The 25,518-nt window shown below is 43.7% G+C and overlaps 1 protein-coding gene across 8 annotated transcripts in view; it reads left to right on the plus strand.

Moving 5' to 3' along the window:
- Positions 1-25,518, plus strand: part of akap13 (A-kinase anchoring protein 13) — a 394,804-nt gene that overhangs the window by 18,435 nt on the left and 350,851 nt on the right. For 7 of the 8 annotated variants that reach the window (XM_033050598.1, XM_033050601.1, XM_033050602.1 and 4 more), the window contains exon 2: positions 18,496-18,549. The exons of the other annotated variant lie outside the window; for it this stretch is intronic. The gene's annotated coding sequence lies outside the window, so the exon portion shown is untranslated. The remainder of the gene's footprint in view (positions 1-18,495; positions 18,550-25,518) is intronic. 8 annotated transcript variants of the gene reach the window in all.

Consider the following 25,518-nt stretch of genomic DNA (forward strand, 5'->3'; position numbering starts at 1 on the left):
TCCAGCCAGATTGACAACCTGGATGGTTTCTTGCAACATCCCAACCTTCAAGTAGATTTTACAGTGAAGATGCTTTGCAAGTATTTAGTTGAAGCTGCTTCATCCTGATTGTGAATGATGCTTGTTTTTGTGTAGTATGTTTCACACCTTCTCTTCGCAAGGCATTAAGGATCAGAGTTTTCTGAAGTATCGCTCTTTAAGGCAGAATTTAAGGACATTTTGAAGCTGGTCGTCTATACCTATTCTGCGGCTTTTTAATGCATCCACCGTAACACTTGGGAAGCAGTTTCTGAAGCATTTTGGAATGTTTTTTTTTGTTAGATGTTTCCATGTGTGCTTTGTTTTGTTCAATGGGATTGTGGCAGCAGATGGAAAGCAACAGCTAGGTCCAGGGTAACCCTACAGAGTGGAGCACATCTGGCCATTGGACTCTGGTGCTGGAGAAATAGCACAGCCCGCAGATGTTGGTTCATCTGATAGTCTACTGTCAGCCTGATGTGTGTGAATGCAGGAGGCTTTGTTTGATAGTCCTCCAAAGAGCTTATTTAAAACCAAGGCCATCGCCGAGTGATTCAATTATCTTGGTAGTAGATGGAGGTTAATGTTTGCTTCCCATCCAATTTATTCATTTAGTGATCTAACCATATTGCAAGATGGTGCTGGGACGTGGCAACTCTTTGCAAGAAGATCTACTATTATTCACAACAATCGCTCGACTCTTAAATCTCCTCCATTTGGCTTTTTGCTCCATAAGGCTCAATTTCTGCTCCTCTGGGAGTAGAATTAGGCCATTTGGCCCATCAAGTCTTCTCTGCCTTTCAATCATGGCTGATCTATCCTTCTCTCTTAACCTCATTCTCCTCCCCATAACCCCTGACACCCCCCCTACTAATCAAGAATCTGTAAATCTCCATCGTAAAAATATCCATTGATTGGCCTCCACAACCATCTGCGGCAATGAATTGCACAAATTTACCACCTTCTGACTGAAGAAATTCCTCCATCTCCTTTCTAAAGGTACATCCTTTTATTCTGGGGCTGAAATAATTATTTGCTTGCCAGGGACATAACATATAGAACTTGTATACTTTGGATAATGAATTTTGTCTATCTGGCTACTGGCAAAATCAAATTGGTTTAAAAAAAAAAAGTAGTTTTTTGTTTCAACGTGAGTAAATTTCACTCTCAGTTTTTCTCACGCATTAACAACCTTGTTAAATTAAAGGAGGGGTATTTTTTTTTTTTATTGGTCTTGTTGCTTCTGTTTGACCTTGGGGAAGGAGCAAACATGTTGAGCCAGTTTATAAAATTTACTCACCAGCATGGCCTTAAGTGCTCGCTTATGGCAATTAAAACTGTGATGAATGAACTTTGACGGAAGTCCAACAGCAGCAGCAGTGATAACTATATATTGCATATTCTTCCTCCTAAAGCAGAACGTGTTAGTCTCTCTTTGACTTTAATCCCCATGTTTAAAGTGAAGGGGAAATAGATGCTATGTGGTGTGTGTTATCTTTGTGTGACTGCTCTGAGACCTGAGGATGGTGGGACTAAATTGATAGCACTAACTAACTGAAATAGGAATTGCAATTAAAAACAATTGCAGAGGCACAAAACTAGGAAGAACTGACTGGAAAGATTGGCAAGGCCGCCTTTGAAATATTGTGAGCAATTTTGGGAACTATATCTGAGGAAGGATTTGCTGGCTGTGGAGAGGGTCCAGAGGAGGTTTACAAGAATGATCCCAGGAATGAGTAGGTTAACCTACGATGAGCGTTTGTCGGCATTGGGCCTGTACTCACTGGAGTTCAGAAGAATGAGAGGAGGATCAGCCGCGATTGAATGGCGGAGTGGACTTGATGGGCTTTATGGCCTAATTCTACTCCCATTCCTTATGACCTTATGACATGATTGAAGAACAATAAAACAACTGTACGTTGGAAATTGAAATAACATACTGAAAACTCCTGAAATGTTAACTGTTTCTCCACAAATGTTGCCTGATCTAGTGATTATTCCCAATGCTGCTTTTGTTTGCTCAGCAAGGAGCCAGTTTGGTTTTGCTGGGCCAAATGGCCATCTATGCTGTTGCAATGCTCTGATTTCTATAAGCAATGGTATTTGTTTGTATTTGTTTGTAAATTGAAGTTTAGTTTAGCTTAGAGATACGTCGCGGAAACAGGGCCTTCGGCCCACCGAAGGCGTCGACCAGCGATCCCCATACACTTGCACTATTCTACACACTTGGGGCAATTTACAAATGTTTACTGAAGCCATTTTACCTACCAACCCGCACGTCCTTCAAGTGTGGGAGGAAACCGGAACATCTTGGGGAAAACCCACACGGTCACAGGGAGAACGTACATACGATGTACAGACAGCACCTGTTGTCAGGATTGAACCTAGGTCTCTGGCGCTGTAAGGCAGCAACTCTACTGCTGCGCCACCCTGTTGTGAATAGGTATCATGTGCTTTGTGGATGGCTCGCCTGAACCGGCTGGCCCACTGAGTTACCTGTGCTGGAACTAAGCAAATATGTGAAACTTGCTCCCGAGCTCAACAAATCATGTTGCCCCCAGGACAGGCAGAGCAACATAATTCACCATCCTTCATTCTGTGGCAACACTCTCGAAGTCCCAGTTGATATAAAAGTGAGTCATAGTGATATAGCACAGAAGATGTACCACAAGAATGCAACTAATGTCATCAAAGACCCATACCACCATAGCCACGCCCTCATCTCACTGTTGCTATTGGGAAGAAGGCATGGGGGCTGAGAGACAGTTGCCTCCAGGATCAAGAATAGCTTCTTCCCATCAACAATCTGGCTCTTGAACCATCCTGCACAACCTAATTTCATGGCAGTTGTATAAGATTTCTCTACATTGGTCAAATCCTGATAACTAACCTAGTGACTTGCCAAATCAAGTGCCCCCTTCTCTCAACCTTCCTGGGCCGAACAAACTATCTCTCACTCTGAAGAAGGGTCTTGACCCGAAATGCCACATATTCCTTTTCTCCAGAGATGCTGCCTGACCTGACCTGCTCCAGCATTTTGTGTCTATCTTCTAACAAACTGTCCATGTGTACACAATCTAGATTGGTGATTCCAGTCCTTACAAATGAAATCACCACTTTTCACACTAGCCAATTCTCTCCCGACCCACATTGCTGCTTGATGATGCAATGAGCTGCTGCTTTTAAGAAATTGGGCTGTTCCATGAATGGCGCGTGTACCGAGCTGTTTCACCATTGATGAATCTTCTAACAAAATTCAATCCACACAGATGCTCTTGCCTTTCAAATGCATCTTGGGTTGGGAACCACTGGGCCAAACTGAGCCATTGAAAGTTTTCTATTTAGAATTGTCAAAGCAGTTTTCTCCAACCCTAATCTATTGTGATAATTTAATGTCTGTTACCGTGAATATGTGCCTGGGGCCATTACTCGTTTTTGCTCTTTCACCTCCCATGTGTGGAGATCTGTACTAAACGCTCTTCGTTGATTTGAACCAAATCGCTGTTCATAAGTTACAGGACCAGACTTGGGCCCTTCGGCCCATTAAGTCTACTCCGCCATTCAATTGCGGCTGATTTACCTTTCCCTCAACCCCATTCTCCAGCCTTTTTCCCGAAGCCCCTGACACCCGTACTAATCAAGAATCACTTCCACTAGGTTGTGGAACTTGGTTTACTTGGGAACAGTGGATTTTGTATTAAATGATTTTTTAAATGGGGAAATCTATCTGATTTCAAAGCCTTCTGACTTTCCATTCCTCCAGCTTTGGCCCCTTATTACTCCCTCCCTGGTGGCAACACCAACCATGACTGAGCTCTGGTGTTCAGTCACTAAATCCGTCTCCTTTCATTTATCTCCTCTTTAAAACGGTCTGTTCAAACTGTTGGCCATCTCGATGATACATGGTTAGATACCAGCTTTTGCTTCATGGCCCGGTGAAATTGATGCTAAAGATGCCATATTGAGGTTGAATTATAATCAAATCACTAATAATGTTAACTGAGCTTTGTGAACATTGAGTAACATTACTGATGGTTTTGTAAGGATAGGGACAGGACTGCATGTATTTTTTACGTAGGCAAAGTTTAAAGGAGACTAGACCAAGGGCAGACCCGTTGGGTCTGCTCCCCCAACGCAGCCGTTCCCTACCCGTAGCCTCCACGGGAGACGTGGTCCTCCAACTCAAGCGGCTCAGGAATGAGCAGTGCGGCTGGTTTTAAATGGCGTCTTTGAGGCGAGATGCGGGCGCCAGCAACCGTTATGGTCGCTGGCCAGCAGGAGGCGACAAAATGAGTGAGTGGGGGGGAAGGATTTAATGAAAAATGTGGACATAAACATAACGAAATCTAATGAGGAGTGGATAGTTGGAATGAAAAGTGAAATGTCTACCGAAATGGCTGTTTCTATGGGTGAGAAGCCAGTTTATTTTTGAAATATTGGGGGGTGGGGGGGGGGGGGGGAGAAGGATTTGATTAAAAAGGTGTACTTAAACACGACGAAATGTAATGAGGAGCGGATACTTAGAAAGAAAAGTGAAATCTCTACCGAAATGGAAAAGATGTCGGCGATTGTGCGTCTGGATTCGGCGTGGCAAGGAATCAAAGGAAGAAATGCAGCCGACAGCCGTACATGTAAATGGAGCCATTCCGATTGGACATCTGCGAGTATTGGGCATTGTGACATCACACGATGGAACGAATCGAAAGGCAGAAAGGCAGCTGGACGGCAGGCGGCAGCCACAGAGTTTTATATAATAATAGATAGATATGCAGGGCAAGTTTTGCTCTTATAATGCAGGGAGTGGAGGGTGCCTGGAACGCCCTGCCAGGGTGGTGGTCGAGGCAGATGCGATAGTGGCTTTTTAGGTTTGAATATAGATAAGTTGAGAATAGAGGGATGTGGTTGTGTACAGGCAGATAAGATTAGCTTAGCTTGGCATCATGTTTGGCGCATATTGCCAAGTTAAACTAAATTCATCTGCCTGTAGGCGATCCATATCACTACTTTCCCAACTTATCCATATTCCTACGCTGTACTTTCTATGTTTCACAAGCAGTGTGTAATCATTAAATATAGGCATTAAGATTTAATTCTTAAAAGTTCATGAAGGTCACAGCCTAGTTGGCTTGTGTTTATTATTTTCACATGTACTGAGGTACAGTGAAAAGCTTTGTTTTGCATGCTTATTTTAATATAGCTTGTTTCTTTTAACTGAACTAGTGGTGCAGCGGGTAGAACTGCTGCCTCACAGCACCAGTGACCTGTGTTTGAACCTGACCTCAGAAGCTATCTGTGTGGAGTTTGCATGTTCTCCCTGTGATCGTGTGGGTTTCCTCTGGATGGTCCGGTTTCCTCCCACATCCCAAAGACAAGCGGGTTTACAGATTAATTGGCTTATGTAAATTGCTCTCTGTGTGTAGAGAGCAGATGAGAAAGTGGGATAACATGGCACTAGTGTGAGCAGATGACCGATGGCTGATGTTGACCCGGTGGGGTGAAGGGCCTCTTTCCATGCTGTATCATTACAAACTAAAATAAACTGAAGCAAAGTGGTATCTTGTGCAGGAAAGAACTGCAGTTGCTGGTTTAAATCGAAGGTAGACACAAAATGCTGGAGTAACTCAGCAGGACAGGCAGCATCTCTGGAGAGAAGGAATGGGTGATGTTTCGGGTCGAGACCTTTCTTCAGACTGATGTCAGTGGAGTGGGCGGGGCAGATATAGAATGTAGTCTGAGACAGTAAGACTGGTGAGGGGAGGGGATGGATAGAGAGCGAAAGCATGGACTATATGAAATTAGAGAAGTCAATGTTCGTACCGCTGGGGTGTAAGTTACCCAAGCGAAATATGAAGTGCTGTTCCTCCAATTTGCACTGGACCTTACTCTGACAATGGGGGAGGCTCATGCCACAAGGGTCAGATTGGGAATGGGAGGGGGAGTTAAAGTGCTGAGCAACTGGGAGATCAGGTAGGTTTAGGCAGGCTGAGCGGAGGTGTTCAGCGAAACGATCGCTGAGCCTGCGCTTGGTCTCACCGATATACAGGAGTTGGCACCTGGAACAGTGGATACAGTAGATGAGGTTGGAGGAGGTGCAAGTGAACCTCTGCCTCACCTGGAAAGACTGTTGGGGTCCTTGGATAGAGTCGAGGGGGGAGGTAAAGGGACAGGTGTTGCATCTCCTGCAGTTGCAGGGGAAAGTACCTGGGTTTGGGTAGGAAGGGACGAGTTGATCAGGGAGTTGCGGAGGGAACTGTCTATGTGGAAAACAGGGGTGGAGATGGGAAGATGTGGCCAGTAATGGGGTCCCGATGGTAGCAAAAATGTTGGAGGATTATATGCTGTATGCGACGGCTGATGGGGTGGAAGATGAGGACAAGGGGGACTCTGTCCTTGTACGAATGGGGGGAGGGGGAACAAGAGCAGAGTTGCGGGTTATCGAGGAAACCCTAGTGAGAGCCTAATGTATAATGGAAGAGGGGATCCTACGTTCCCTAAAGAATTAGGACATCTCCGATGATCTAGTATGGAAAACCTCATCCTGGGCGCAGATGTGGCATAGACGCAGGAATTGGGAGTCTTTACAGGAAGCAGGGTGGGAAGAAGTGTAGTCTAGATAGCTATTGTAGTCACTGGGTTTTTAATAGGTCAGTCAATAGTCTGTCTCCTGTGATGGAGACGGGGAGATCTAGAAATGGTAGGAAGATGTCGGAGATGGTGCAGGTAAATTTGAGTTCAGGATGGAGAAGTTGAAGAAGTCAGTGAGTTCTGCATGGGTGCAGGAAGTAGCACCAATGCAGTCGTCAATGTAGCAGAGATAGAGTTCAAGGATAGGGCCAGTGTACGTCTGGACCGTGAAACTATTGTTCGACCTACCGTACAAAGAGGCAGGCATAGCTGTGGCCCATGCGAATGCCCATAGTTTCGCCCATAACTACCAAGTGTGGTACCTTGATCCTTTAGGAAGGGAACATCGAGTGGCAGTGCTGATGGTTTTGTGTGAGGATAAGGCCAGGGTTGTGTGTGTGTGTGTGTGTGTTTTATGTTTGAGTGTCTTTCCCAGGGTAAATTGCTGCAAGCACTTTATCTAGAAATAGGTTATAACATTTCTGTTAAATGCTTGAACTGGAACATGAAGATTTTGAATTTTTTATGGTGCATGATGGATGGCCTGTTGGACTGCTTTGTATTCATTGAATTGCTTATGAGGTACAATGCTTGCTGTTTTGAGAAACTGTTGTTTTGCTACTGGTAAGATTGGATATTAATGTGTGACACTCTGCTGGCAACGCTGCGGATTATGGAATCTTGAGCAAAACAGTGCTGGAGGAACGCAACTGGTCAGGCAGCATCTGTAGAGGAAATGGACATGTGACATTTTGGATCAGGGCCCTTCTTCAAGCTGATCAGTTCCTGTCAGTTTTGGGGGGTGGAGTTTTTGAGTTGGTCATGAAGAGAACTTGTGTTACTTTATTCTTAAGAATAAAAAGACCACATCTTCATACCTGATCTTGTACATCAGCATCACTTTCCTGCACTAATCCCGTATCATCCAATTCTTAATATCCATTATCTGTTGATCGGTGGATTTAGTAAGTTTGGCATCAAGTCTCCATTGCCTTTTAGCCTAAATATTCCAAAGATTCATTACCCTTTGATGAAAAATAATTCTCTATCTCAGTCGTGAATGTGGAGCCTTTATTTTGTAACTGTGACCCCCTGGTTCTAGACACCAGCCACAGGGAAATATCATCCCGGCATCTGAATTCAATTAAGCTACATTTGAATGCTGTGTCATTGACAGCCCCTTCCATATTCTAGAGAGTAGAGTGCTTAATCTCGCCTCAGTTTAGTTCAGAGATACCGCACGGATACGGGCCCTTCGGTCCACTCAGTCCGTGCCGACCAGCGATCCCTGTACACTAGCACTACCCTGCACAATAGGTACAATTTACAATCTTTATCAAAGCCAATTAACCTACAAACCCATATGTCTTTGGAGCATATGAGGAAACCGGAACACCCGAGGAAAACCCACGTGATCACGGGGAGAACGTGCAAACTCCATATAGACAGCACCCGTAGTCTGGATTAAACCAGGGTCTCTAGTGCTGAAGGCAGCAGTCTACCGCTGTGCTTCCGAGCTGCCCCTTAATCTTAATCTTCAAAGCACTTCTCCCACCCCCCCCCCCCCCCCTTTTTTTTCCAAACTCTTTGCGTTCCTCATTCGAACAAAATTAGGTCTCCAGGAAACCGAGTTTATCATCTCAGACGATGCAGGACTTCCCTGATGTTGTACTGGAATGCTGAACTGGGTTAGATGCAGTGCTTTTAACCTGTCTGACCTACTACAAGGCAAGATGCTGCCACTTTTAGGCATCCACGATTCTTTATATCACAGAAATATTGGAGTGTGTGGCTTATCCTTGCAGTGCTGGAAGAATAAACTACAATGAAATGTCTTTTCTCATCTGCTGTGTAACTTTTAGCGTGTCATTCAGCGAGATCAAACGGATATAAATTGATATTTTGGTGGCCATGCATGTGAGGTGGGTAATTCAGTGGGATTAGTGAATCAAGTGGTTTTTGGGCTGAGCTCGCACAGCAACATTTACGATTGCGTTTTGAGATAGACTTGTACAGATTAAAGAAACTGAACATATTTTTCAGAGCCCATTTCGGTTCGAGGATAAACACGACAAACTCCTTTTTATTGTTAATGGTTTTGAGTTACACAGTTGACTTGCCACTCTCACCAAACTCTCCCAGCTGGTCCGTGAGTATTAGATGCAACCTGGCGTGTTAATCTTGCACTGTGGGAAAGATTTTTCTGGGAGCTCATTTACAGTTCAAGGAAGCTATAATTTCTTCACACTGATGGCCGGTTCTCACGGTGCGACCTGACGCAAGATGTCACAAGAGTGAAGTGGTCGTGGTCCAGCACGAGTTCCGCACGATATAACGGGGGGTAGATAAAGAGTTCCCACGGTACTCGGCAATTCTGTCATTTGTGCGAGTGACTTGTCCGTCTCCCGATCTTTCCCGTTAATCGTGAATGAACATCGTGGACTGTAGTGTAGTTAATCACGTGGCACAAATGATTTCACTTTTTTTCACACACTATATAAATATTCTCCGTTCGTAGAATTGGTTCATTTGCAGACATGCCTATACAAAGTTGGTTCGAGTACAGGCTGGTTGTTATTTTCATTGGCGCGCTGTATGCATTAGCGCAACATGTGCATCGAAAACGCTTGCGTGAAGGCAGAAGGGTGAGATTAATTAAAAAGAGAATTAAGAGGAAGTTTCACTGGGTTAAGCCCATGTTTCAACGGAGACCTCAATTTGGACAATATGAGCAACTGCTTAATGTGCTGTGCGAAGAGGATAAAAGTGCATTCAAAAACTTTGTCAGAATTTCACCCGAGCTCTTTAATGAGTTAAAGAATAATTTGGGACCTCTGCTGAAGAAGACTGACACTGTAATGAGAAAGGCACTGGAACCAGGGTTGCGCATAGCAATCACCCTCCGCTACTTGGCCTCAGGCGATTCTTATAAAAGTCTGTCTTACAACTTTCTTGTCGCCACCAACAGCATCTGTGGTATTGTCCGAGAAACCTGTGAGGCGATCATCCAATTTTATTCAGCTGAAGTGATGGAATGCCCCAGTACACCAGATGCGTGGAAGAGAGTTGCACTGGGGTTTGAAAACAGGTGGAACTTTGCTCACACATGTGGGGCTTTGGATGGCAAGCTGTGGCAATTCGTAAACCACCCGGAGGTGGCTCAAATTATTTCAATTACAAGAAATTCCACTCAATTGTACTCATGACGGTGGTTGATTATAACTACAACTTCCTGTATGTGGATGTGGGCACACCTGGAAGTGTTGGTGATGGCCGGATTTGTAAAGAAACCTGGCTTGGAAAGAAAATGGAAGGTGGAACAGCATGCATGCCTGATCCAGAACCTCTGTCAGGAGAAGACAGCCCGGACATCCCATATGCGATGGTTGCTGACGAAGCCTTTGCACTACGGCCCTGGATTATGAAGCCATATCCACAGAGGAATCTAACTAGGGAACAGAGGATCTTCAATTACAGGCTGTCAAGGGCCAGGAGGGTAGTAGAAAATTATTTTGGCATCTTGGCAAACAGATTTAGATGCTTGCTCAAGACAATGGAGCAGAGGCCCAAGAATGTGCAGAGTATAGTATATGCAGCATGTGTTCTGCACAACCTGATCCGAATGAGAGGTGCAGCCACTGGATCAGCAACATCCATCCAGGACGGTGACATAGTGGGCAGTGACACAGGGGAAGTAACACTAGGTGCTTGGAGAAGTGGTGCGAACAAGTTGAAAATGGTCTCACTGCAGCGTTTGAAAGGTAACTCGGGCACATCCAGTGTGAAAGAGCAAAGAGACCATCTCTGCGCTTACTACAATTCACAATTGGGGAGTGTGCCGTGGCAGGACAGCTATATTGATGGGTAGTCGACCACAGGAACACTACTGCATGTTATAAGCTGACTTCCTAGTGTTGTCCTCTGAAAAGTGCTTCCTATAAGATGTTCGTCCGCAAAACCTGCCGTGTGTGTGAGGGTAGTATGTGCCTGGAATGTGCTGCCATGAGTGGTGGTGGAGGCGGATACTATAAATTCATTTGGAAAGGCAAGTGGATATGTAAGGAAAAGAAGGATATGGGTGTTATTCAGGTCGATAAGTGATAGTCTTGGCATCATGTTCGGCACAGATATTGTGGGCCAAAAGGACTGTTCTTGTGCTGCCCTGTTCTATGTGCCTTGTTTCTCCCATAGACTCAAAACTCGAGCCTGAGGAAACGTCATCTGACTTTGAACCCTATTGATGCTCCAGGACCTGAACTGTACAAATTGTTCCTGTTGTTTAAACTGCTTATCTTTATGGGATTCTTGAGCCCATAGAGGTGGGCTGTAGAGGCTTTGCAGGTCGCTCAACTCTGCTAAGTCCTCAACCAGTTGGGCATTACGGGGCTGGCAAAGTAGAGGGCCATTCAAGCCGCAGAGAAAGCCACTAGGTGGCTTTGGATTAAGAGGGCTGATCCGTGGGCGGTTGCTGCTGGGCCGCAAGTCGTAGCCTGATCAACCCCGCCTGGGTCGCCTGGGCGAGGGTGTCTGATGTTGTGAGACCCGAAACACCCGATGACCCCAGGTCACATCACTGAGGATGCGTCCCAGCGCATCTAGATGATGTATCTTTCACACTCGGTGTAAACCATATCTTGTAAACCATATTTTGCATGCTTGAAATTAATGGATTTGGCAATTTGCACATCTCGCAAACTGTTGATGCAATGGAGTCTTGATCTATTAAATAAAATATCTTTATCTTTTTTGATCAGTAAGACAACAGAAATTTGGCCCTTGGAACTTCAAGTTAGGCAAACCATTTGGGACACATTGAAGTGGATCCATGGGGTTCCTATCACCCATGACCTGTGTAGTTCATTGTTAGATTATTGTACAATTTTTCAATAATGCATCCAGGATTGTAGCTTTGGTCGACATTGACAAGGAAGGTCTGATCAGATAATTTTATTTAAAAGCAAATTCCCAATTAACAAATGTGCTGAGGTACAGTGAAATTCATTTTTGTACACAGTTCACTAAGTAAGCAATTAGATACATATTATACAAGCATCTCAGATACCATATAAGTGTATAGCATTAGTACAGAGTCAGTATCTGAGTCGCCAGTTTGGTGCCTTTTTCCAAGTTCCTGTTGTAAGTGCCCTGACCATGAAGGTCTTGTCCTGGCAGCGTTGCAGGGGTGGTCTGGCCAAGCGTATCCGCGGTGTCCTCCACCGCTGCAGGCCGCGTCCCATCCATCTACTTGGCCTCACGGATCGGCGCCCGGTCCAGCGGGGCCGCAGGTTGTTGCAGGGTCACCAGCAAGCCCTTCTCCATCGTCGAGGCCGTGCACTCCCTCCCCTCACCATCCTGTGTGCAAAGTGATCAGAAAGCACTGTAACGTTGCAGTAAATTAGGTTCAGGATTATTATTGCCAAGTGTACTGAGGTACAGTGGCAAGCTTTTCGTTTGGGTGCTATCCAATTAAATTGGATATTGCTACTTATGAATACAATCAAACCAAACACCTCGTGCTTATATTGCACCTCGTATAGGTGAAACTAAGATGATGATATAGAGCAAACAGTACAATGTGTTTACAGTTATGAAAATGATTGTTACTGCATTAATTGGAGAGCAGGATTCTTAACCATATGTGCCACAAGATGTACATGGAGAGGTGGTTACTTTGGTCCACCAACAGAGTTTGTCCCCAACATTTTATATCTACAAGAAGATCGATTGAATTTATAATTGGTCACATTGAATACTCTTTAACTTCGGGAGTATGAATATTACTTGGATGCATGGGTTTTATTTTTCAAAGGGGAAGCAGTGTAATATATGCAAGTAGACATTTCGGAACTGAGTGTAGCACCTAGCATAATCTTAATATATTGTAGTATTAGCTTGAAGGGATTTCCTTAAAAGGAATGTACTGTATTTTACTTTTGCCTGAGTGATAATAGACAATAGGTGCAGGAGCAGGCCATCCGGCCCTTCGAGCCAGCAACGCCATTCAATGTGGTCATGGCTGATCATCCCCAATCAGTGCCCCCGTTCCTGCCTTCTGCCCATATCCCCTGACTCCGCTATCTTTAAGAGCCCTAATCTAGCTCTCTCTTGAAAGTATCCAGAGAACCTGCCTCCACCGCCTTCTGAGGCAGAGAATCTATGAGAGTGATGATACTGACACGTGGATATCAAGCAGACAAAACTCTCATACACCATCCATCCTCAATCCATGTTAGAAGCTTGTTTGCTTATTCTTACTCCAGTGAGTATAAACCAATCTTTCTTGGTGTGGGAGAGATGTGGGGGACGTTGATGAAATATTTGGTATATTAGACAAATAAAACATGCATGTGACCAGAGCCAGAGCTGTGAAATATGAGATGTCCCTAATAAGTCCAATAAAATCAGGAGGACACTATTTACTCCTCGTGGTTGAATGTACAACTCGGTACTTGGTGACTAATTGCCACATTAAAGGTTGAATAAGCACCCTGGTAGGAACAAAAGATTAGTGGGGTACGCAGATGGGGTGTGATGAAGCTGTGTTAGGGAGGTAAGTGTGGAGGGTAAGAGTTGATATGGACTCATTGCACTGAATGTCCTGCTTCTGTCCTCGTAGGCTGCTTCCTCTTTTTTTAAATACATTTTTGCAGCTTTGACGTTTTAGTGCAGAACTGTCCATTTCAAGAGCAGTCTGAATCAGCACAGAACTTCAGAAGTGGAATGTGCCTCACTAAAACTACTAGGGCATTCTTCCTTGAGCAGCTGTACAAGTGCAATGTTTGGTGCGGGGCAGAAGGAACTCTGTTTGTCTTTGCAAAAGAAAAGTGCAGATGTAAGGAAATCTTGTAATTACTCTGCCATTCTTTGAGCTCAATAAATGAAGATTTACTTAAAATGTGTAGGATGGAACTGCAGATGCTGGTGTCTGAAGAAGGGTCCCGACCTGAAACATCTGTTTGAGGCGATGATTAATGATGCAAGTCAGTTTTCAAGGTGATAACTATCCCTAAAAATGAAGATAGACACAAAAAGCTGGAGTAACTCAGCGGGTCAGGCAGCATCACTGGAGAAAAGGAATGGGTGACATTTTGGGTCGAGACCCTTCTTCAGACCTCGCATCTTAACCCGATATGTCACCCACTACTATTCTCCAGAGATGCTGCCTGACCCGCTGAGTTACTTCAGCACATTGTGTCTATGTACTAAAAATGTGTTGGCCTTTCCAGTGCATATCTCGCAGTAACTGGTCCTTTTTAGGGATGTATAGGAAGGAACTGCAGATGCTGACTTAAACGGGAGATAGACACAAAAAGCTGGAGTAACTCAGCGGGTCAGGCAGCATCTCCGGAGAATAGCAATGGGTGATGTATTGGGTTAAGATGTGAGGTCTGCAGAAAGGTCTCGACCCAAAATGTCACCCATTCCTTTTCTCCAGAGATGTGGCCTGACCAGCTGAGTTACTCCAGCTTTTTGTGTCTATCTTCCTTTTTAGGGATAGTTATCACCTTGAAAACTGACTTGCCTCAAACAGATGAGTTTTATTTACTGCTCTGTTTAAATGAGGGGAAAGTGCTTGTTCAACTCTAAGTTCAGAAAAACCCAGAGAACATCTAGAGCCAGTATTTATATACTTGCAGAATCGACAGTGTCATGTTGCAGGGACTATGTAAATGGATGCTGTGGAGAACTGGTGCTCAAACTGGATAAACAGCCTTATCTCATCATTTTATTGTACCGTTAGTGACAGCTGATCATCCTTGTTGGAGAAGAGATGTTTGGATGCGGCGCTTGTGGTAACAATTGAAGTTCTGGAAATAGAAAAATATATATTTATTCCTCCAGCTCCTAAACTTGTAATCGGTGACATACTAATAATTTTAATCACAGTTTAAAATTATAAATGTAAAAAATTCCAAAGCAGTTTCTTGTGACTTTGGGCACGGTTTGCAGAGGCTCACTTGGATGTCAACGGTATTGCTGTCTGAAGCACTATTTGCATGCCTGGGTTGGATGTGGGAAGGGAGCCAAGGTGGGAGATTAGCTGCGACTTCAAGGGGCTAAGTGCAGGTCTCCTTGTTTCTTGCCTTGACAGAAGGAATTGCAGATGTTGGTTTACAAAAAAGAGACAGTGCTGGAGGAACTCAACGGGTCAGCCAGCTTTTCTAGCGAACATGCAGAGGTGATGTTTCACATCGGGACACTCAGTCTACAGAAGATCTCCAGATATGCTGCCTGACCAGCTGAGTTACTCCAGCACTTTGTGCCTTTCCTGTTTCCCGTCCTTGCCATATTTAAATTGTGGCAGAAAGTGCACAGTCTTTCCTCATTCTTCCCACCAAAATACATCACCTCTCTTGCAGCTCATCAATATCCCACGTCCAACCTAGTCCTCAGAGTTTTATCATCCTCGCCTCAGTTTGCAACACTACAGAGTTTGTGTATCTGCAAACTTCAATGATTCTGCCCTTTTAAATCTAGTTCTGATGTATATCAAAAACAACAGAAGTGCTACTTCTCAGCCTTGAGGTGGGGATGGGAGGGGGAAATATCATTGTGTATCGTTTCCCAGTCTGAAAAATTGGCCTTCAATTACCCTGATGGCCAATGTTACAGATTGGGGAAAGATATGATCCTTACTATGGGTGCTGTCCCAGCAGAGCTTGTGCATTGTTTTGTGACTGCCTTAAGTTTTCTCCAGGTGGTCGAGTATCCTCCCACATTCCATAGATATGCAGGTTTGTAGGTTAATTGGCTTCTGTACATTTTCCCTAAAGTGTAGGATAACAGACAACAAGTGTGTACGTGTTATCAATGGCCGTCATGGAATCTGGGCCAAAGGGACATGCTGTATCTCCAAACTTAACCTGTAACGGTAAGTAAGGGAGTCAAAGGTTAAAGGGAGAAGCCTGGAGAATGGGGTTAAGAGAGAAAAATAGATGAAATAGACGATGGGCCGAATGGCCTAACTCTGCTTCTGTATCTTTAAACTTATTATGAATCTCATCTCAATTACTTCCAAAGCTTCAACCTTCTTCCTTAAAGCAGGAGACAAATGCTGTACATGGTACTCTGGAGGTGGGCTCGCCAAATGAAGCGTAACATCACTTGTAGGTTGGTTCTGCCACACTGGGTGGAAGTAAAGATTAATGAATGTCAAGGACATTTGCTTAGCCATTGTTTTGAACTCAGTTTATTGCACCTTATATCCAGTATCATGCCAAGTAAACTGGCAGCTTCCACTGGATGAAACTTATTCTTGTACAATCAGATCACTGTTTACAGCATTGACACCTAGTGACTGACTGATAATACTTACCATGTGACCCTTTCGCACTCATTGTACATAGTAGTGTGTAGATAATGCCTCATATTATTGATAATGTTGCCCATAAGCATTTACAAGCAAAAACGTGTGCACCTTATTTACTGTAGTTAGTATTATAAGACATTTTGATGTTTTAATGTATTTTGGCGCATTTATATATTGGGTATTCTCCCCCTCTCCCTAGTTTCCCCTTCTGACAAAGCAAAAAATAAATTTCTAGAGGAACTTGGTGGGTTGAGCACCATCTCTTTTGGGGGTGGGGAAGGATTTGTCAACGTTTCGGGCCGAAACTCTACATCAGGAGTTTGTAATAAAGTGACATGCCCTTGGGGGTTGGGTTTGGTTAGGTTAGGTAGGTTTTTAGCAGGACTGACATAGTCAATGGCAGTGTTGTAGTGCAGAGGGATCTAGGAGTGCAGGTACAAAGTTCCTTCAGTGGAGTCACAGGTAGATGGTGGTCAAGAAGGATTTTGGTACATTGGCCTTCATCAGTCATGGTATCGAATATAGACGTTACGATATTATATTGTAATTGTGCAAGACTTTGGTGAGGCTGCATTTGGAGTATTGTGTTCAGTTTTCGCAACCCCGTTATAGGAATGACGTTGTTAAGCTGGAAAGAGTGCAGAAAGATTTACGAGGCAGTTGCCAGGATTTGAGGGAGTGAGCTCAAGGGAGAGGCTGGGCATGCTAGGGCTGTATTTCTTGGCTCGCAGGATGAGGGGTGATCTTGTAGACATGGGTATGATCATGAGGGAATAGGTAGGGTTATGCACAGTGCCTTTCACCTAGAGTAGCAGAATGAAGCACCAGAGGACATAGGTTTAAGGTGAGAGGGGAACAATTTAATAGAAACCCGAGGGGCAACTTTGGTGGGTGTATGGAACAAGCTGCCTGAGGAGGTAGTTGAGGCAGGTACTATAACAACATTTAAAATACATTTGGACAGGTACATGGATAGGAAAGGTTTGGAAGGATATGGGGTAAACACAGGCAGGTGGGTCTAGTGTAGGTGGGGCATCTTGATCGGCATGGGCAAGTTGGGTTGAAGGGCTTGTTTCCATGCTGTATCACTCTGACTATGACCTGAGCAGTACTCCAGTGCAAAGCCACAGTTTAGGGAGGCTGATAGTTCGAGCTGCACTGTTGCAGCAGGTGCCCTTTGGATATGTTAGTTTTATCACGTGAATGGAAAACCTCCCATGGCTGTATTCCCCAAATCCACTAAACCTCATGTCTGTCAAACACAGTGGGTACAAGAGCAGGTGGGGAGAGGCTGGATATCCTGGAATTGGGGATGGTCCTTATCATTGACACCCAGCCTCCGTCATTTTAAAAATCGAGCAAGTTCTGTTGCCGTTGAGTGGATTGCCCCAAACTTCAGCACTCTTGAGAGGAGCCTGCACTAATGCTGGAGCAGCAGTGTAATTGATCCCACACTCTTGAGACTTGCTGCCATAGTAACATTTAATTGCAAGGTGGTTTCTCTGATGTGCTTTGTTGATCCAGAGGCAATTGGTGAAGACATATTGGACTCTGATTTCCCAAGTAAATTAAAATGTGGGATCAGTTTCCCCTGCTTGCAAAACCAATTTTGTTTTGGGGCCTCGTTTCCCTGTAGTTGTTGGGAAGTTAAGCAGAGGAACTTTTCTGAATTCCTGCTAGTTTAGTTTATTGTCACGTGTAACGAGGTACAGTGGAAAGCTTTTTGTTGCGTGTTAGCCGGTCAACAGAAAGATTATACATGATTGCAATCGAGCTATCCAGTGTACTTGAGAGTGCAAAATAAAGTCCAGCAGTCCGATTTAAAGATCGTCCAGGGGTCTCCAATAAGGTAGATAGTAGCACAGGACCACTCTCTAATTGGTGATAGGATGGTTCAGTTGCCTGATAATAGCCGAGAAGAAACTGTCCCTAAATCTGGAGGTGTGCATTTTTACTCTTCTGTACCTCTTGCCCGATGGGAGAGAGGAAAAGGAGTGACCGGGGTGAGACTTGTCCTTCATTATGCTGGTGACCTTGCTGAGTCAGCGTGAAATGTTGCGTGGTTGATACTCTTCAGTTGGCAGCTCTCCTGTAGGGTCTAATTGTTCCTCCTTACACATTGGAGATGCAAGGAACTGCAGATGCTGGAATCATGAATAAATAACAAAGCTCTGGAGGAATTCAGCTTCTGTGGAGGGTACGGGTATGTACGATTTCAGATCGGGACCCTTCAGTCCCATCAGCTGAAACATTCCCTGTTCATTCAATTTACAGAAGCTGCCAGACCTGCTAAATTACTCCAGCACGTTGTGTTTCCCTCTGAATACCGTGTTTGTTCAAACCGATGGAGGTGGTCTTGAATATTAACAGCTGCCCATAACTATTGAGATAAAGGGCTAGGTATTTTGATCCCTTTCCTCCAGCCTCCTTGTTTTTCACCCACCCTCGTCACCATTATCTGCAGATTCGGAGTTTGTCTTTATGGGGACTCTGGTCATTTTTATTTTGACATCTCAATTTGATTTTTTCTTTTTCTTTTCCAGATTACTGTGGACTTTGGAAGAAAAACATCATCTGACTGGTGATTTTTCCATTGAGTAAGTTTGCCATAAATTGTGTTAAAAAAAAAATTATATAACCACCTTCCTCTTTCCTTTCCTAAATAATTAGCTGTGTGCATTATTGGTCTTGGTCTATGTGTCTTCCTTGCACACATCAACTGTTTGGTCTCGAATGCAGTTGTTCTTGGTCCCTATTGTGAGGATAAGCCTTAGCTATTGTTTGGAAGGAGCAGTTATCAGTTTCAGTTTTGTTTCTTGTCACGTGCACCGAGGTACAGGCAACATCCCCCCCATATCTACCCATCAAGACCCCCTGTGGATTCTGTTTCAATGCTAAAGGGCAGTGGAAATGAGCCTCGCCTGTCCAATGTTTTTCACACAAAATAATCCTCTATAATCAGCTATTATTTCAGCCAATCTCATCTGAACTGCGCCCATTGCATCAAACCCCCTCTGTAAATAAGGAGACTGACGATGTGCACAATGCTCTAGACGTGGGCTTGCCAACTGAAGCCGAACCCCTCCATTTGTTTTGTATTCTATTCTGGGGGAAATGTGTGTGCAGTGGGTCAGGTTGGAGGGGCTGTGGGTATTACTTGAATTCAATGTGGTGCCACTGGGGTTTAGGCTACCCAAGTGGAATATGAAGTGCTGTGCTTTCAGTTTGGACTTGTCACTGCACTGGCCTCTCTCCTCAAAGATAAAGGAAATGAAGGAATTGATTTGTTAAATTTGTTCTTTGATTCTGTTTATGCTGGTGCAGAACTTGCACCAACTATTTTGCATGAGATTTAAGGAAAGGGTTATGGCGAATTTCATAAGTTATCAGAGCAAATGTATGCCATTCGGCCCATCAAGCTTACTCTGGTATTCAATCATGGCTGATCTATCTTTCCCTCGCAGCCTTCTCCTCAAAACCCCTAACACCATGCTAATCAGGAATCTGTCAATCCCCGCTTTAACAATACCCAATGACGTGACCTCCACAGTGATTTCCACAGATTCACCACCCTGGCTTTGAATTTGCTGCCTTGCCAGCATTCTGCAGCCAAATGATGATGTGAAGTTAGCTTGCACCTCCTTGCAATTGCACTATTAATCCTCTCTGCTAAAGATGGAAAATGCTGAATAGGTTCAGCAGATCAGGCAGCATCTGTGGAAAGGAAAATAGTTGTCGTTTTAGGTCTGGAACCCTTTCTCAGAACTGGGAAAGAGGAAAAAACAAATTAGTTTCCACTTTAAAAACTTGTCATGGGATTACATCCAGCAATTATTGCTTCAGAATATCTGCTGGTTGTCAGCATACCCAGACATTTGTCTCAACCACTTTGTCTCTTTCTGATGAAGAGTGGGCTAAAATGACTGCTAGATGTCTCTTGATTTGCTGTTGGGAGGATGGATGTGGTCTGGATTGTCTGTACTTTTTGACAATCGGCATAGATGGTCGGAACATCTTGGTTGATTGTGGTGGGGAAATGATCAAAGGATGTACCTGTGCAGCAGAAATTGAGTTGTGCCCCTTGAGCCGTGCTGTGTGTGTGTCTCTGTACTTTTGTCAATTTCTTGCATTGTGTTAAACTCTTGAAAAAGTCGCACCTGGTAAATATCAATTCTGGATAGGGACCAAATTGCATTTTAGGTTTTCTTTTAGCGCGGAGCTCTTCACTAATTGATTTTTGTTTAGTCTGCATTTGTGGAGTTTATCGGTTAGTGGTGAGCTGCTGCACAGAGCTTCCAGTGAAGCTTTTATACTCCTGAAGCACACTTGTCTATTGAATTCTGTTAGGATGCAACTCTAAGGTTTGTCAACTGTTGTCAAGATTTCCTACATTTTCTAGTTGCCCGAACGTGCTGTGAATTAAGATGATTGTTTACTATTCTAATTGGTATGAAATAATGACAAATGGTGTCAATTAGCTGAGGTATGGATTAATATATAGGTGTAAGAGATGATGGCATGAGGTTAGAGAAGGTATAGTGAAACTCGATTTAGAGGGGATGTTCACTTGATACCTCTGTGCATCTTCTCTTAAAACGTTTATCTTTTTTTATCTACACTGGCTTTGTAATTACAAACATTTTATCCATGAACCACAATACTGTTCAAACAAGGCTGTCTGCTTCCCCCCCCCCCCCCCCCCCCCCCCATAGCCTCCAACCTTATCAGTTCCCAGCCCCCACGTGGCCCCTTTTCACCTTCTCCCCAAATTCCTTCAGCAGAACTGCACTGGCAGACCCATTGTTTCTGCCTGCTCCTGCCCCACTGAAATAATTTCTACAAACCTCGACTCCATCCTATTTCCCCCCCCCCCCCGATCCAATCCCTTCCCACCTTTGTCTAAGACATAAAAGTTCTGAGGAAGTGTCCCAACCCAAAACTTCACCTGTTTCTTTTCTCCAGAGATGCTGCCTGACCTGCTGAGTGAGTTACTCCACCACTGTGTCTATCTCCGGCTTAATCCAGCATCTGCAGCTTCTTCCTGCACAACAATAACAATACCAGTTTGACCCCTTTTATTTTTCTTGATCACCTGTCCTTTATCCTCCACTGTAGTTCAGATGTAGGCACGTCATTGACGTTTTGTGGACTTAGAACATGGTACAGCGCCGGAACAGCCCTTTGGGCACACAATGTCTGTGCCAAACATGATGTCAAGTTAAACTCATCTCTCCTGCCTGTACGTGATCCACATCTCTCCATTCTCTGCATATCCATGAGTCTATCTAATTTCTTAAATCCCACCCTCATATCTGTCTCCACCACCCCTGGCAACGTGTCCCAGGCACCCACCCCCTATACAATTGTGGAGGTCAGAGATGGGAAGATTTGAAATAAGGATGAGAATTTTAAACAGCAATGTGTTATTGGATAGGGAGCAAACGCTGTTTAATTAATATCTGCTTGTTAATTGATTGCTGGCAGTCATTTTAATTGCTTGAAATAACTCTAAACAAGAGTGGTTAATCTGTACACCACGATTTATCTACCCTGCATCAGTCCCAGTTGTCTGGGAGTCGAGAGCTGCTAAATGATGGCCTTTGTGATGCACATTTTGGCACTTTATTGGAAAAAAAGCACCCTTGAGCTTTCAAAGCTAAAATATAACATGTCAGGTCAAGTGATTGAAGGCAGAAATTCTCCACTCTAAACTCTTGGTTCCAAGGTAGGAAACCTTCAGATGTGTTTAATGACAAAGAGCTTTAGTTTGACAAATTCAGTAAACTTCCTGCTGTAGTTTAAACTATATTTCTTTGTTTGCGCCAACAGACGCACAGAATTATAGACGGGCCCTTTAGTTGAGGCCACGCTGGTTATGAAATAGTTACTGCATTTCAAGGGAGACAAGCTCCCCTCTCCTGCCATCTTCAAGTCTTTCGTGACATGAAGCAGTTGGAAATGTATGATTTGACATGAGTGAGTAATTGGAGCCTTTGGTGGGTTACATTCAGTAATATCTGTCATGAGTGAACTCCCCTTTTAAAATGAAACCTTTTTGAACAGAAGACTACAGAGCAATAATAAAGAGTGAAAATGTACTGCCCAGAAAGTTTCTTCCCACACTGACTCCCCACATCTATAATTCAGGCAGTTCGACGTAAAAATAGTTTGACACTGGCATTGTTTGATCTTCAAAGAATATTGGGCATGTCATAAAGGCCCTGTAAAGAGAAAAGAGGGTGAATGGTTGAGGAAGTGGTGAGGTTGAGATGTATAAAGAATTGAAGAGATGGTATGTTTCAGAAAGCAGGGAAAGTCGCAATTATTGGACATTATAGACAATAGGTGCACGAGTAGGCCATTCGGCCCTTCGAGCCAGCACCGCCATTCAATTTGATCATGGCTGATCATCCACAATCAGTACCCCGTTCCTGCCTTCTCCCTGCGTTCATCAGTTTAAATATATATCTGTGCTGTGTTTAGTCATATTGCTTTTCACCAACTAGCTTTTTTTTTGGTGACATTTCCATGATGAGTATGGAACTGTCATGAATTATACATCTCTGCAGCCTTGATACTGCTCCCCTACACTGGGACATAGTTAGACAAGCTTGGCTTCTGCTCTCTGGTGGCAAGAAACGTCATGGCCATCTTTTCAATCCTTCTCCCACCTTGAGGAAATTTGTCCCAGTCACTGTCTCCATCCCGGTGGAACGAAACAAGAGGTGTAGAAAATCATGAGGAATGGATCAGGTAAACGCAGTCACTCGCCCAGTGTCGGAGAATTGAGAACCTTAGGTTTAAGGTGAGGGGGAAAGATTTAAAAGGAGCCTGAATGGTGACATTTGTACACAAACGGTGGCGGGTACATGGAACCAGCTGCTGGAGGATGTGGTATTGTGACATTTAAGAAACATTTAGACAGATACATGGATAGAGGGTAGGTTTAGAGGGATATGGACCAAACACAGGCAGATGGGACATGTTGGTCAGTTTGGGCTGAAGAGCCTGTTTCCACTCTATATGACTCTTGTCTCTAAGATTTTTTGGAACCTTGGCATCATATTTCACCCGTAAGTTGACTTTTAGACTTCTAATCTGTGCCCATGTCCCTGTAACATTGCTCTATTATGTCACTGTTCAGCATCTGAAATCCTTAATCACATCTTTATTTCTAGAGTTGATAATAACAACACACACTTGTTTTTACTCTCTTAAAAAAAAAAAAAAAAAAATGGAGTTGATTCCAAAATGTTGCTGTTCTCCTTTTACCCCATGCTTGCTGCTGGTTTAGGCAGGTTCCAGTTATGCAAAATCTTAAGTTAAATTTTCTTTTTCAAATGGCACATGGACGTTCTTGAACCTATCAGGTCTCCAGATCAATGGCCTTGTGTATCTGGGCGTTTCCAGCTCCACTTCCAGCCAATTTGTGTATTGTTGTTTTTTTTTATTGTGTATTAAAAGTCTGTGTAAATGTTCTCCGGTTTGTTTTATGCGGGGGGAGGGGGTCGGGGGAAACCTTTTTCCAGTTTCTCACCTTGCCGGAGATGCGATTGTTTTCCGGGTCGCATCTCCGGTCAGTGTGAGAGTGGGAATGGGAAAGGGAATACAAGTGTTTACCATTCTGCAGCCTCTTGCTTTCCTGTGCATTGGAAATGCCACACTGGGCCATGATGCAACTAGTCAAGATACTTTCTAAAGAATGTAGGAAGGAACTGCAAATGCTGGTTTATACCAAAGATAGACATAAAGTGCTGGTTACTCAGCAGGTCAGGCAGCATCTCTGGAGAAAAAGGGGTGACGTTTCATGTCAGTCTTTTTCAGACTCTCGAGTCTACTTTCTAAAGTGCATCTGTAGAAGTTTGGGTTTTCAGAAACATATCAAATCTCTTTGAACGTGAGGAAGTAGAAGTACTGGTGTGCCTTCATCATGATTACATCTGTGCTCTTCATCATCTCTGACTTTAATCAGTCTAGTGGTAGTGGTTGTACCTTCAGCTGCAATTCCCTCCCTGAACCTCACCATCTCCTTTACATATTCTGTTGTGTTGCTGCAAGTAAGAATTTCATTGTTCTATCTGGGACAAATGACAATAAAACATTTGTGACTCTTTGTTTAAGAAGGAACTGCAGATGCTGGAAAATCGAAGGTACACAAAAATGCTGGAGAAACTCAGCGGGTGAAGAAGGGTTTTGGCCCGAAACGTTGCCTATTTCCTTCGCTCCATAGATGCTGCTGCACCCGCTGAGTTTCTCCAGCATTTTTGTGTACATTCGTGACTCTTTACTCCTTTAAAGCTGCTCCTTAATAGCAGCTCTTTATGCAAGCTTGCAGACATTTTCCATAATATCTTTATTTACTTATTATTATTTAATAACAATAATAATAATACATTTTATTTATGGGCGCCTTTCAGGACTCTCAAGGACACCTTACAGATTAAAACAAGCAAATTACAAACATATAAACAAAATGAGACAAAGTAGTAGGGACAGCAACAATACACAATTCAAAGGGAGAGCATCGGCAACTAGTCGCGCCAGCGTTCACGCACTGGGCCCCCTCTCCTTGTAACGTCCATGTGAAAAAAATCTCATGGTACAAGGCTGGAAAAGGTGCAAGGAGTTCAACAGATGCCCTGCCAACATTCTGCTTTTAGTCAACATTGCCACAGATGATTAATTGGTGACTCCCTCCTTTCCCTTTTGTGGGACCTTTGTGTGCAAGCAGGCAATAATATTTACCTGTTGAACCATGATAGAACTCTGTAGTTCATTGTACACTGAGATGTTGACAGAATGATAAGATACTGTAAATGCATAGTGTATTTGGAATCTGCTCCACCTGTTTAAAGGCAGTAATAGGCTTTCCTTTGAGTATCATGACCCAGTTCATTTGCACCCATAAGAGGCTTACAAAACCAGCGCCAAATGTGGCGCAACGAAAACTTGGACAATTGATTTCTAAAAGCAATAGAACGCAGGTTAGAATGTATGAACATTATTTCTTCTCTTGAGATTTTCTTGACCAAAAAAAAAATTGGACTATTTCAGTGTTGAGAGTTTGCTTTTAAGGATTTCTGGTGGTTTGTTTGTATTTATTTGGGTAGGTGCGGAGAAGCAAATGTTCTGAGCAGTTAAGTACTCCCTTTCTCAGGACTGAACTGCCGAAAGTGATGTTCTACTTATAAACGGCACCATTCATTCCCTGAAACCATTTATGTACAAGGAAACCAGTCTAGTAAATTATGCCAAGTGGAAGGTTGTCTGTAAATAGTGCACTTTTTATTTCAGTCTAATTGCTCACTTCCTTAAGTTCGGTTTTATTCCCGTGCCAACAGAGCACCCGACCGACCACATATATTGCTCATCTCCTTCATAATATGGCAGTCGGTAGCAGACAAAAGCCTATGGATTTCCCTGATCTTTGATTATAAGCGAATAAAGAATTTCCTCCTAATTCTTTTCACCCCTTATTTTCTTGCCTTGAAAGTTGATTTGGAGATTTAATGTAAATACAGCAGAGGAAGAGTCCCTTGAGGGATTCTGTCAAAACTTCAGCAAAA

This window comes from Amblyraja radiata, chromosome 34, assembly GCF_010909765.2.
Source record: "Amblyraja radiata isolate CabotCenter1 chromosome 34, sAmbRad1.1.pri, whole genome shotgun sequence".
Taxonomy (NCBI): domain Eukaryota; kingdom Metazoa; phylum Chordata; class Chondrichthyes; order Rajiformes; family Rajidae; genus Amblyraja; species Amblyraja radiata.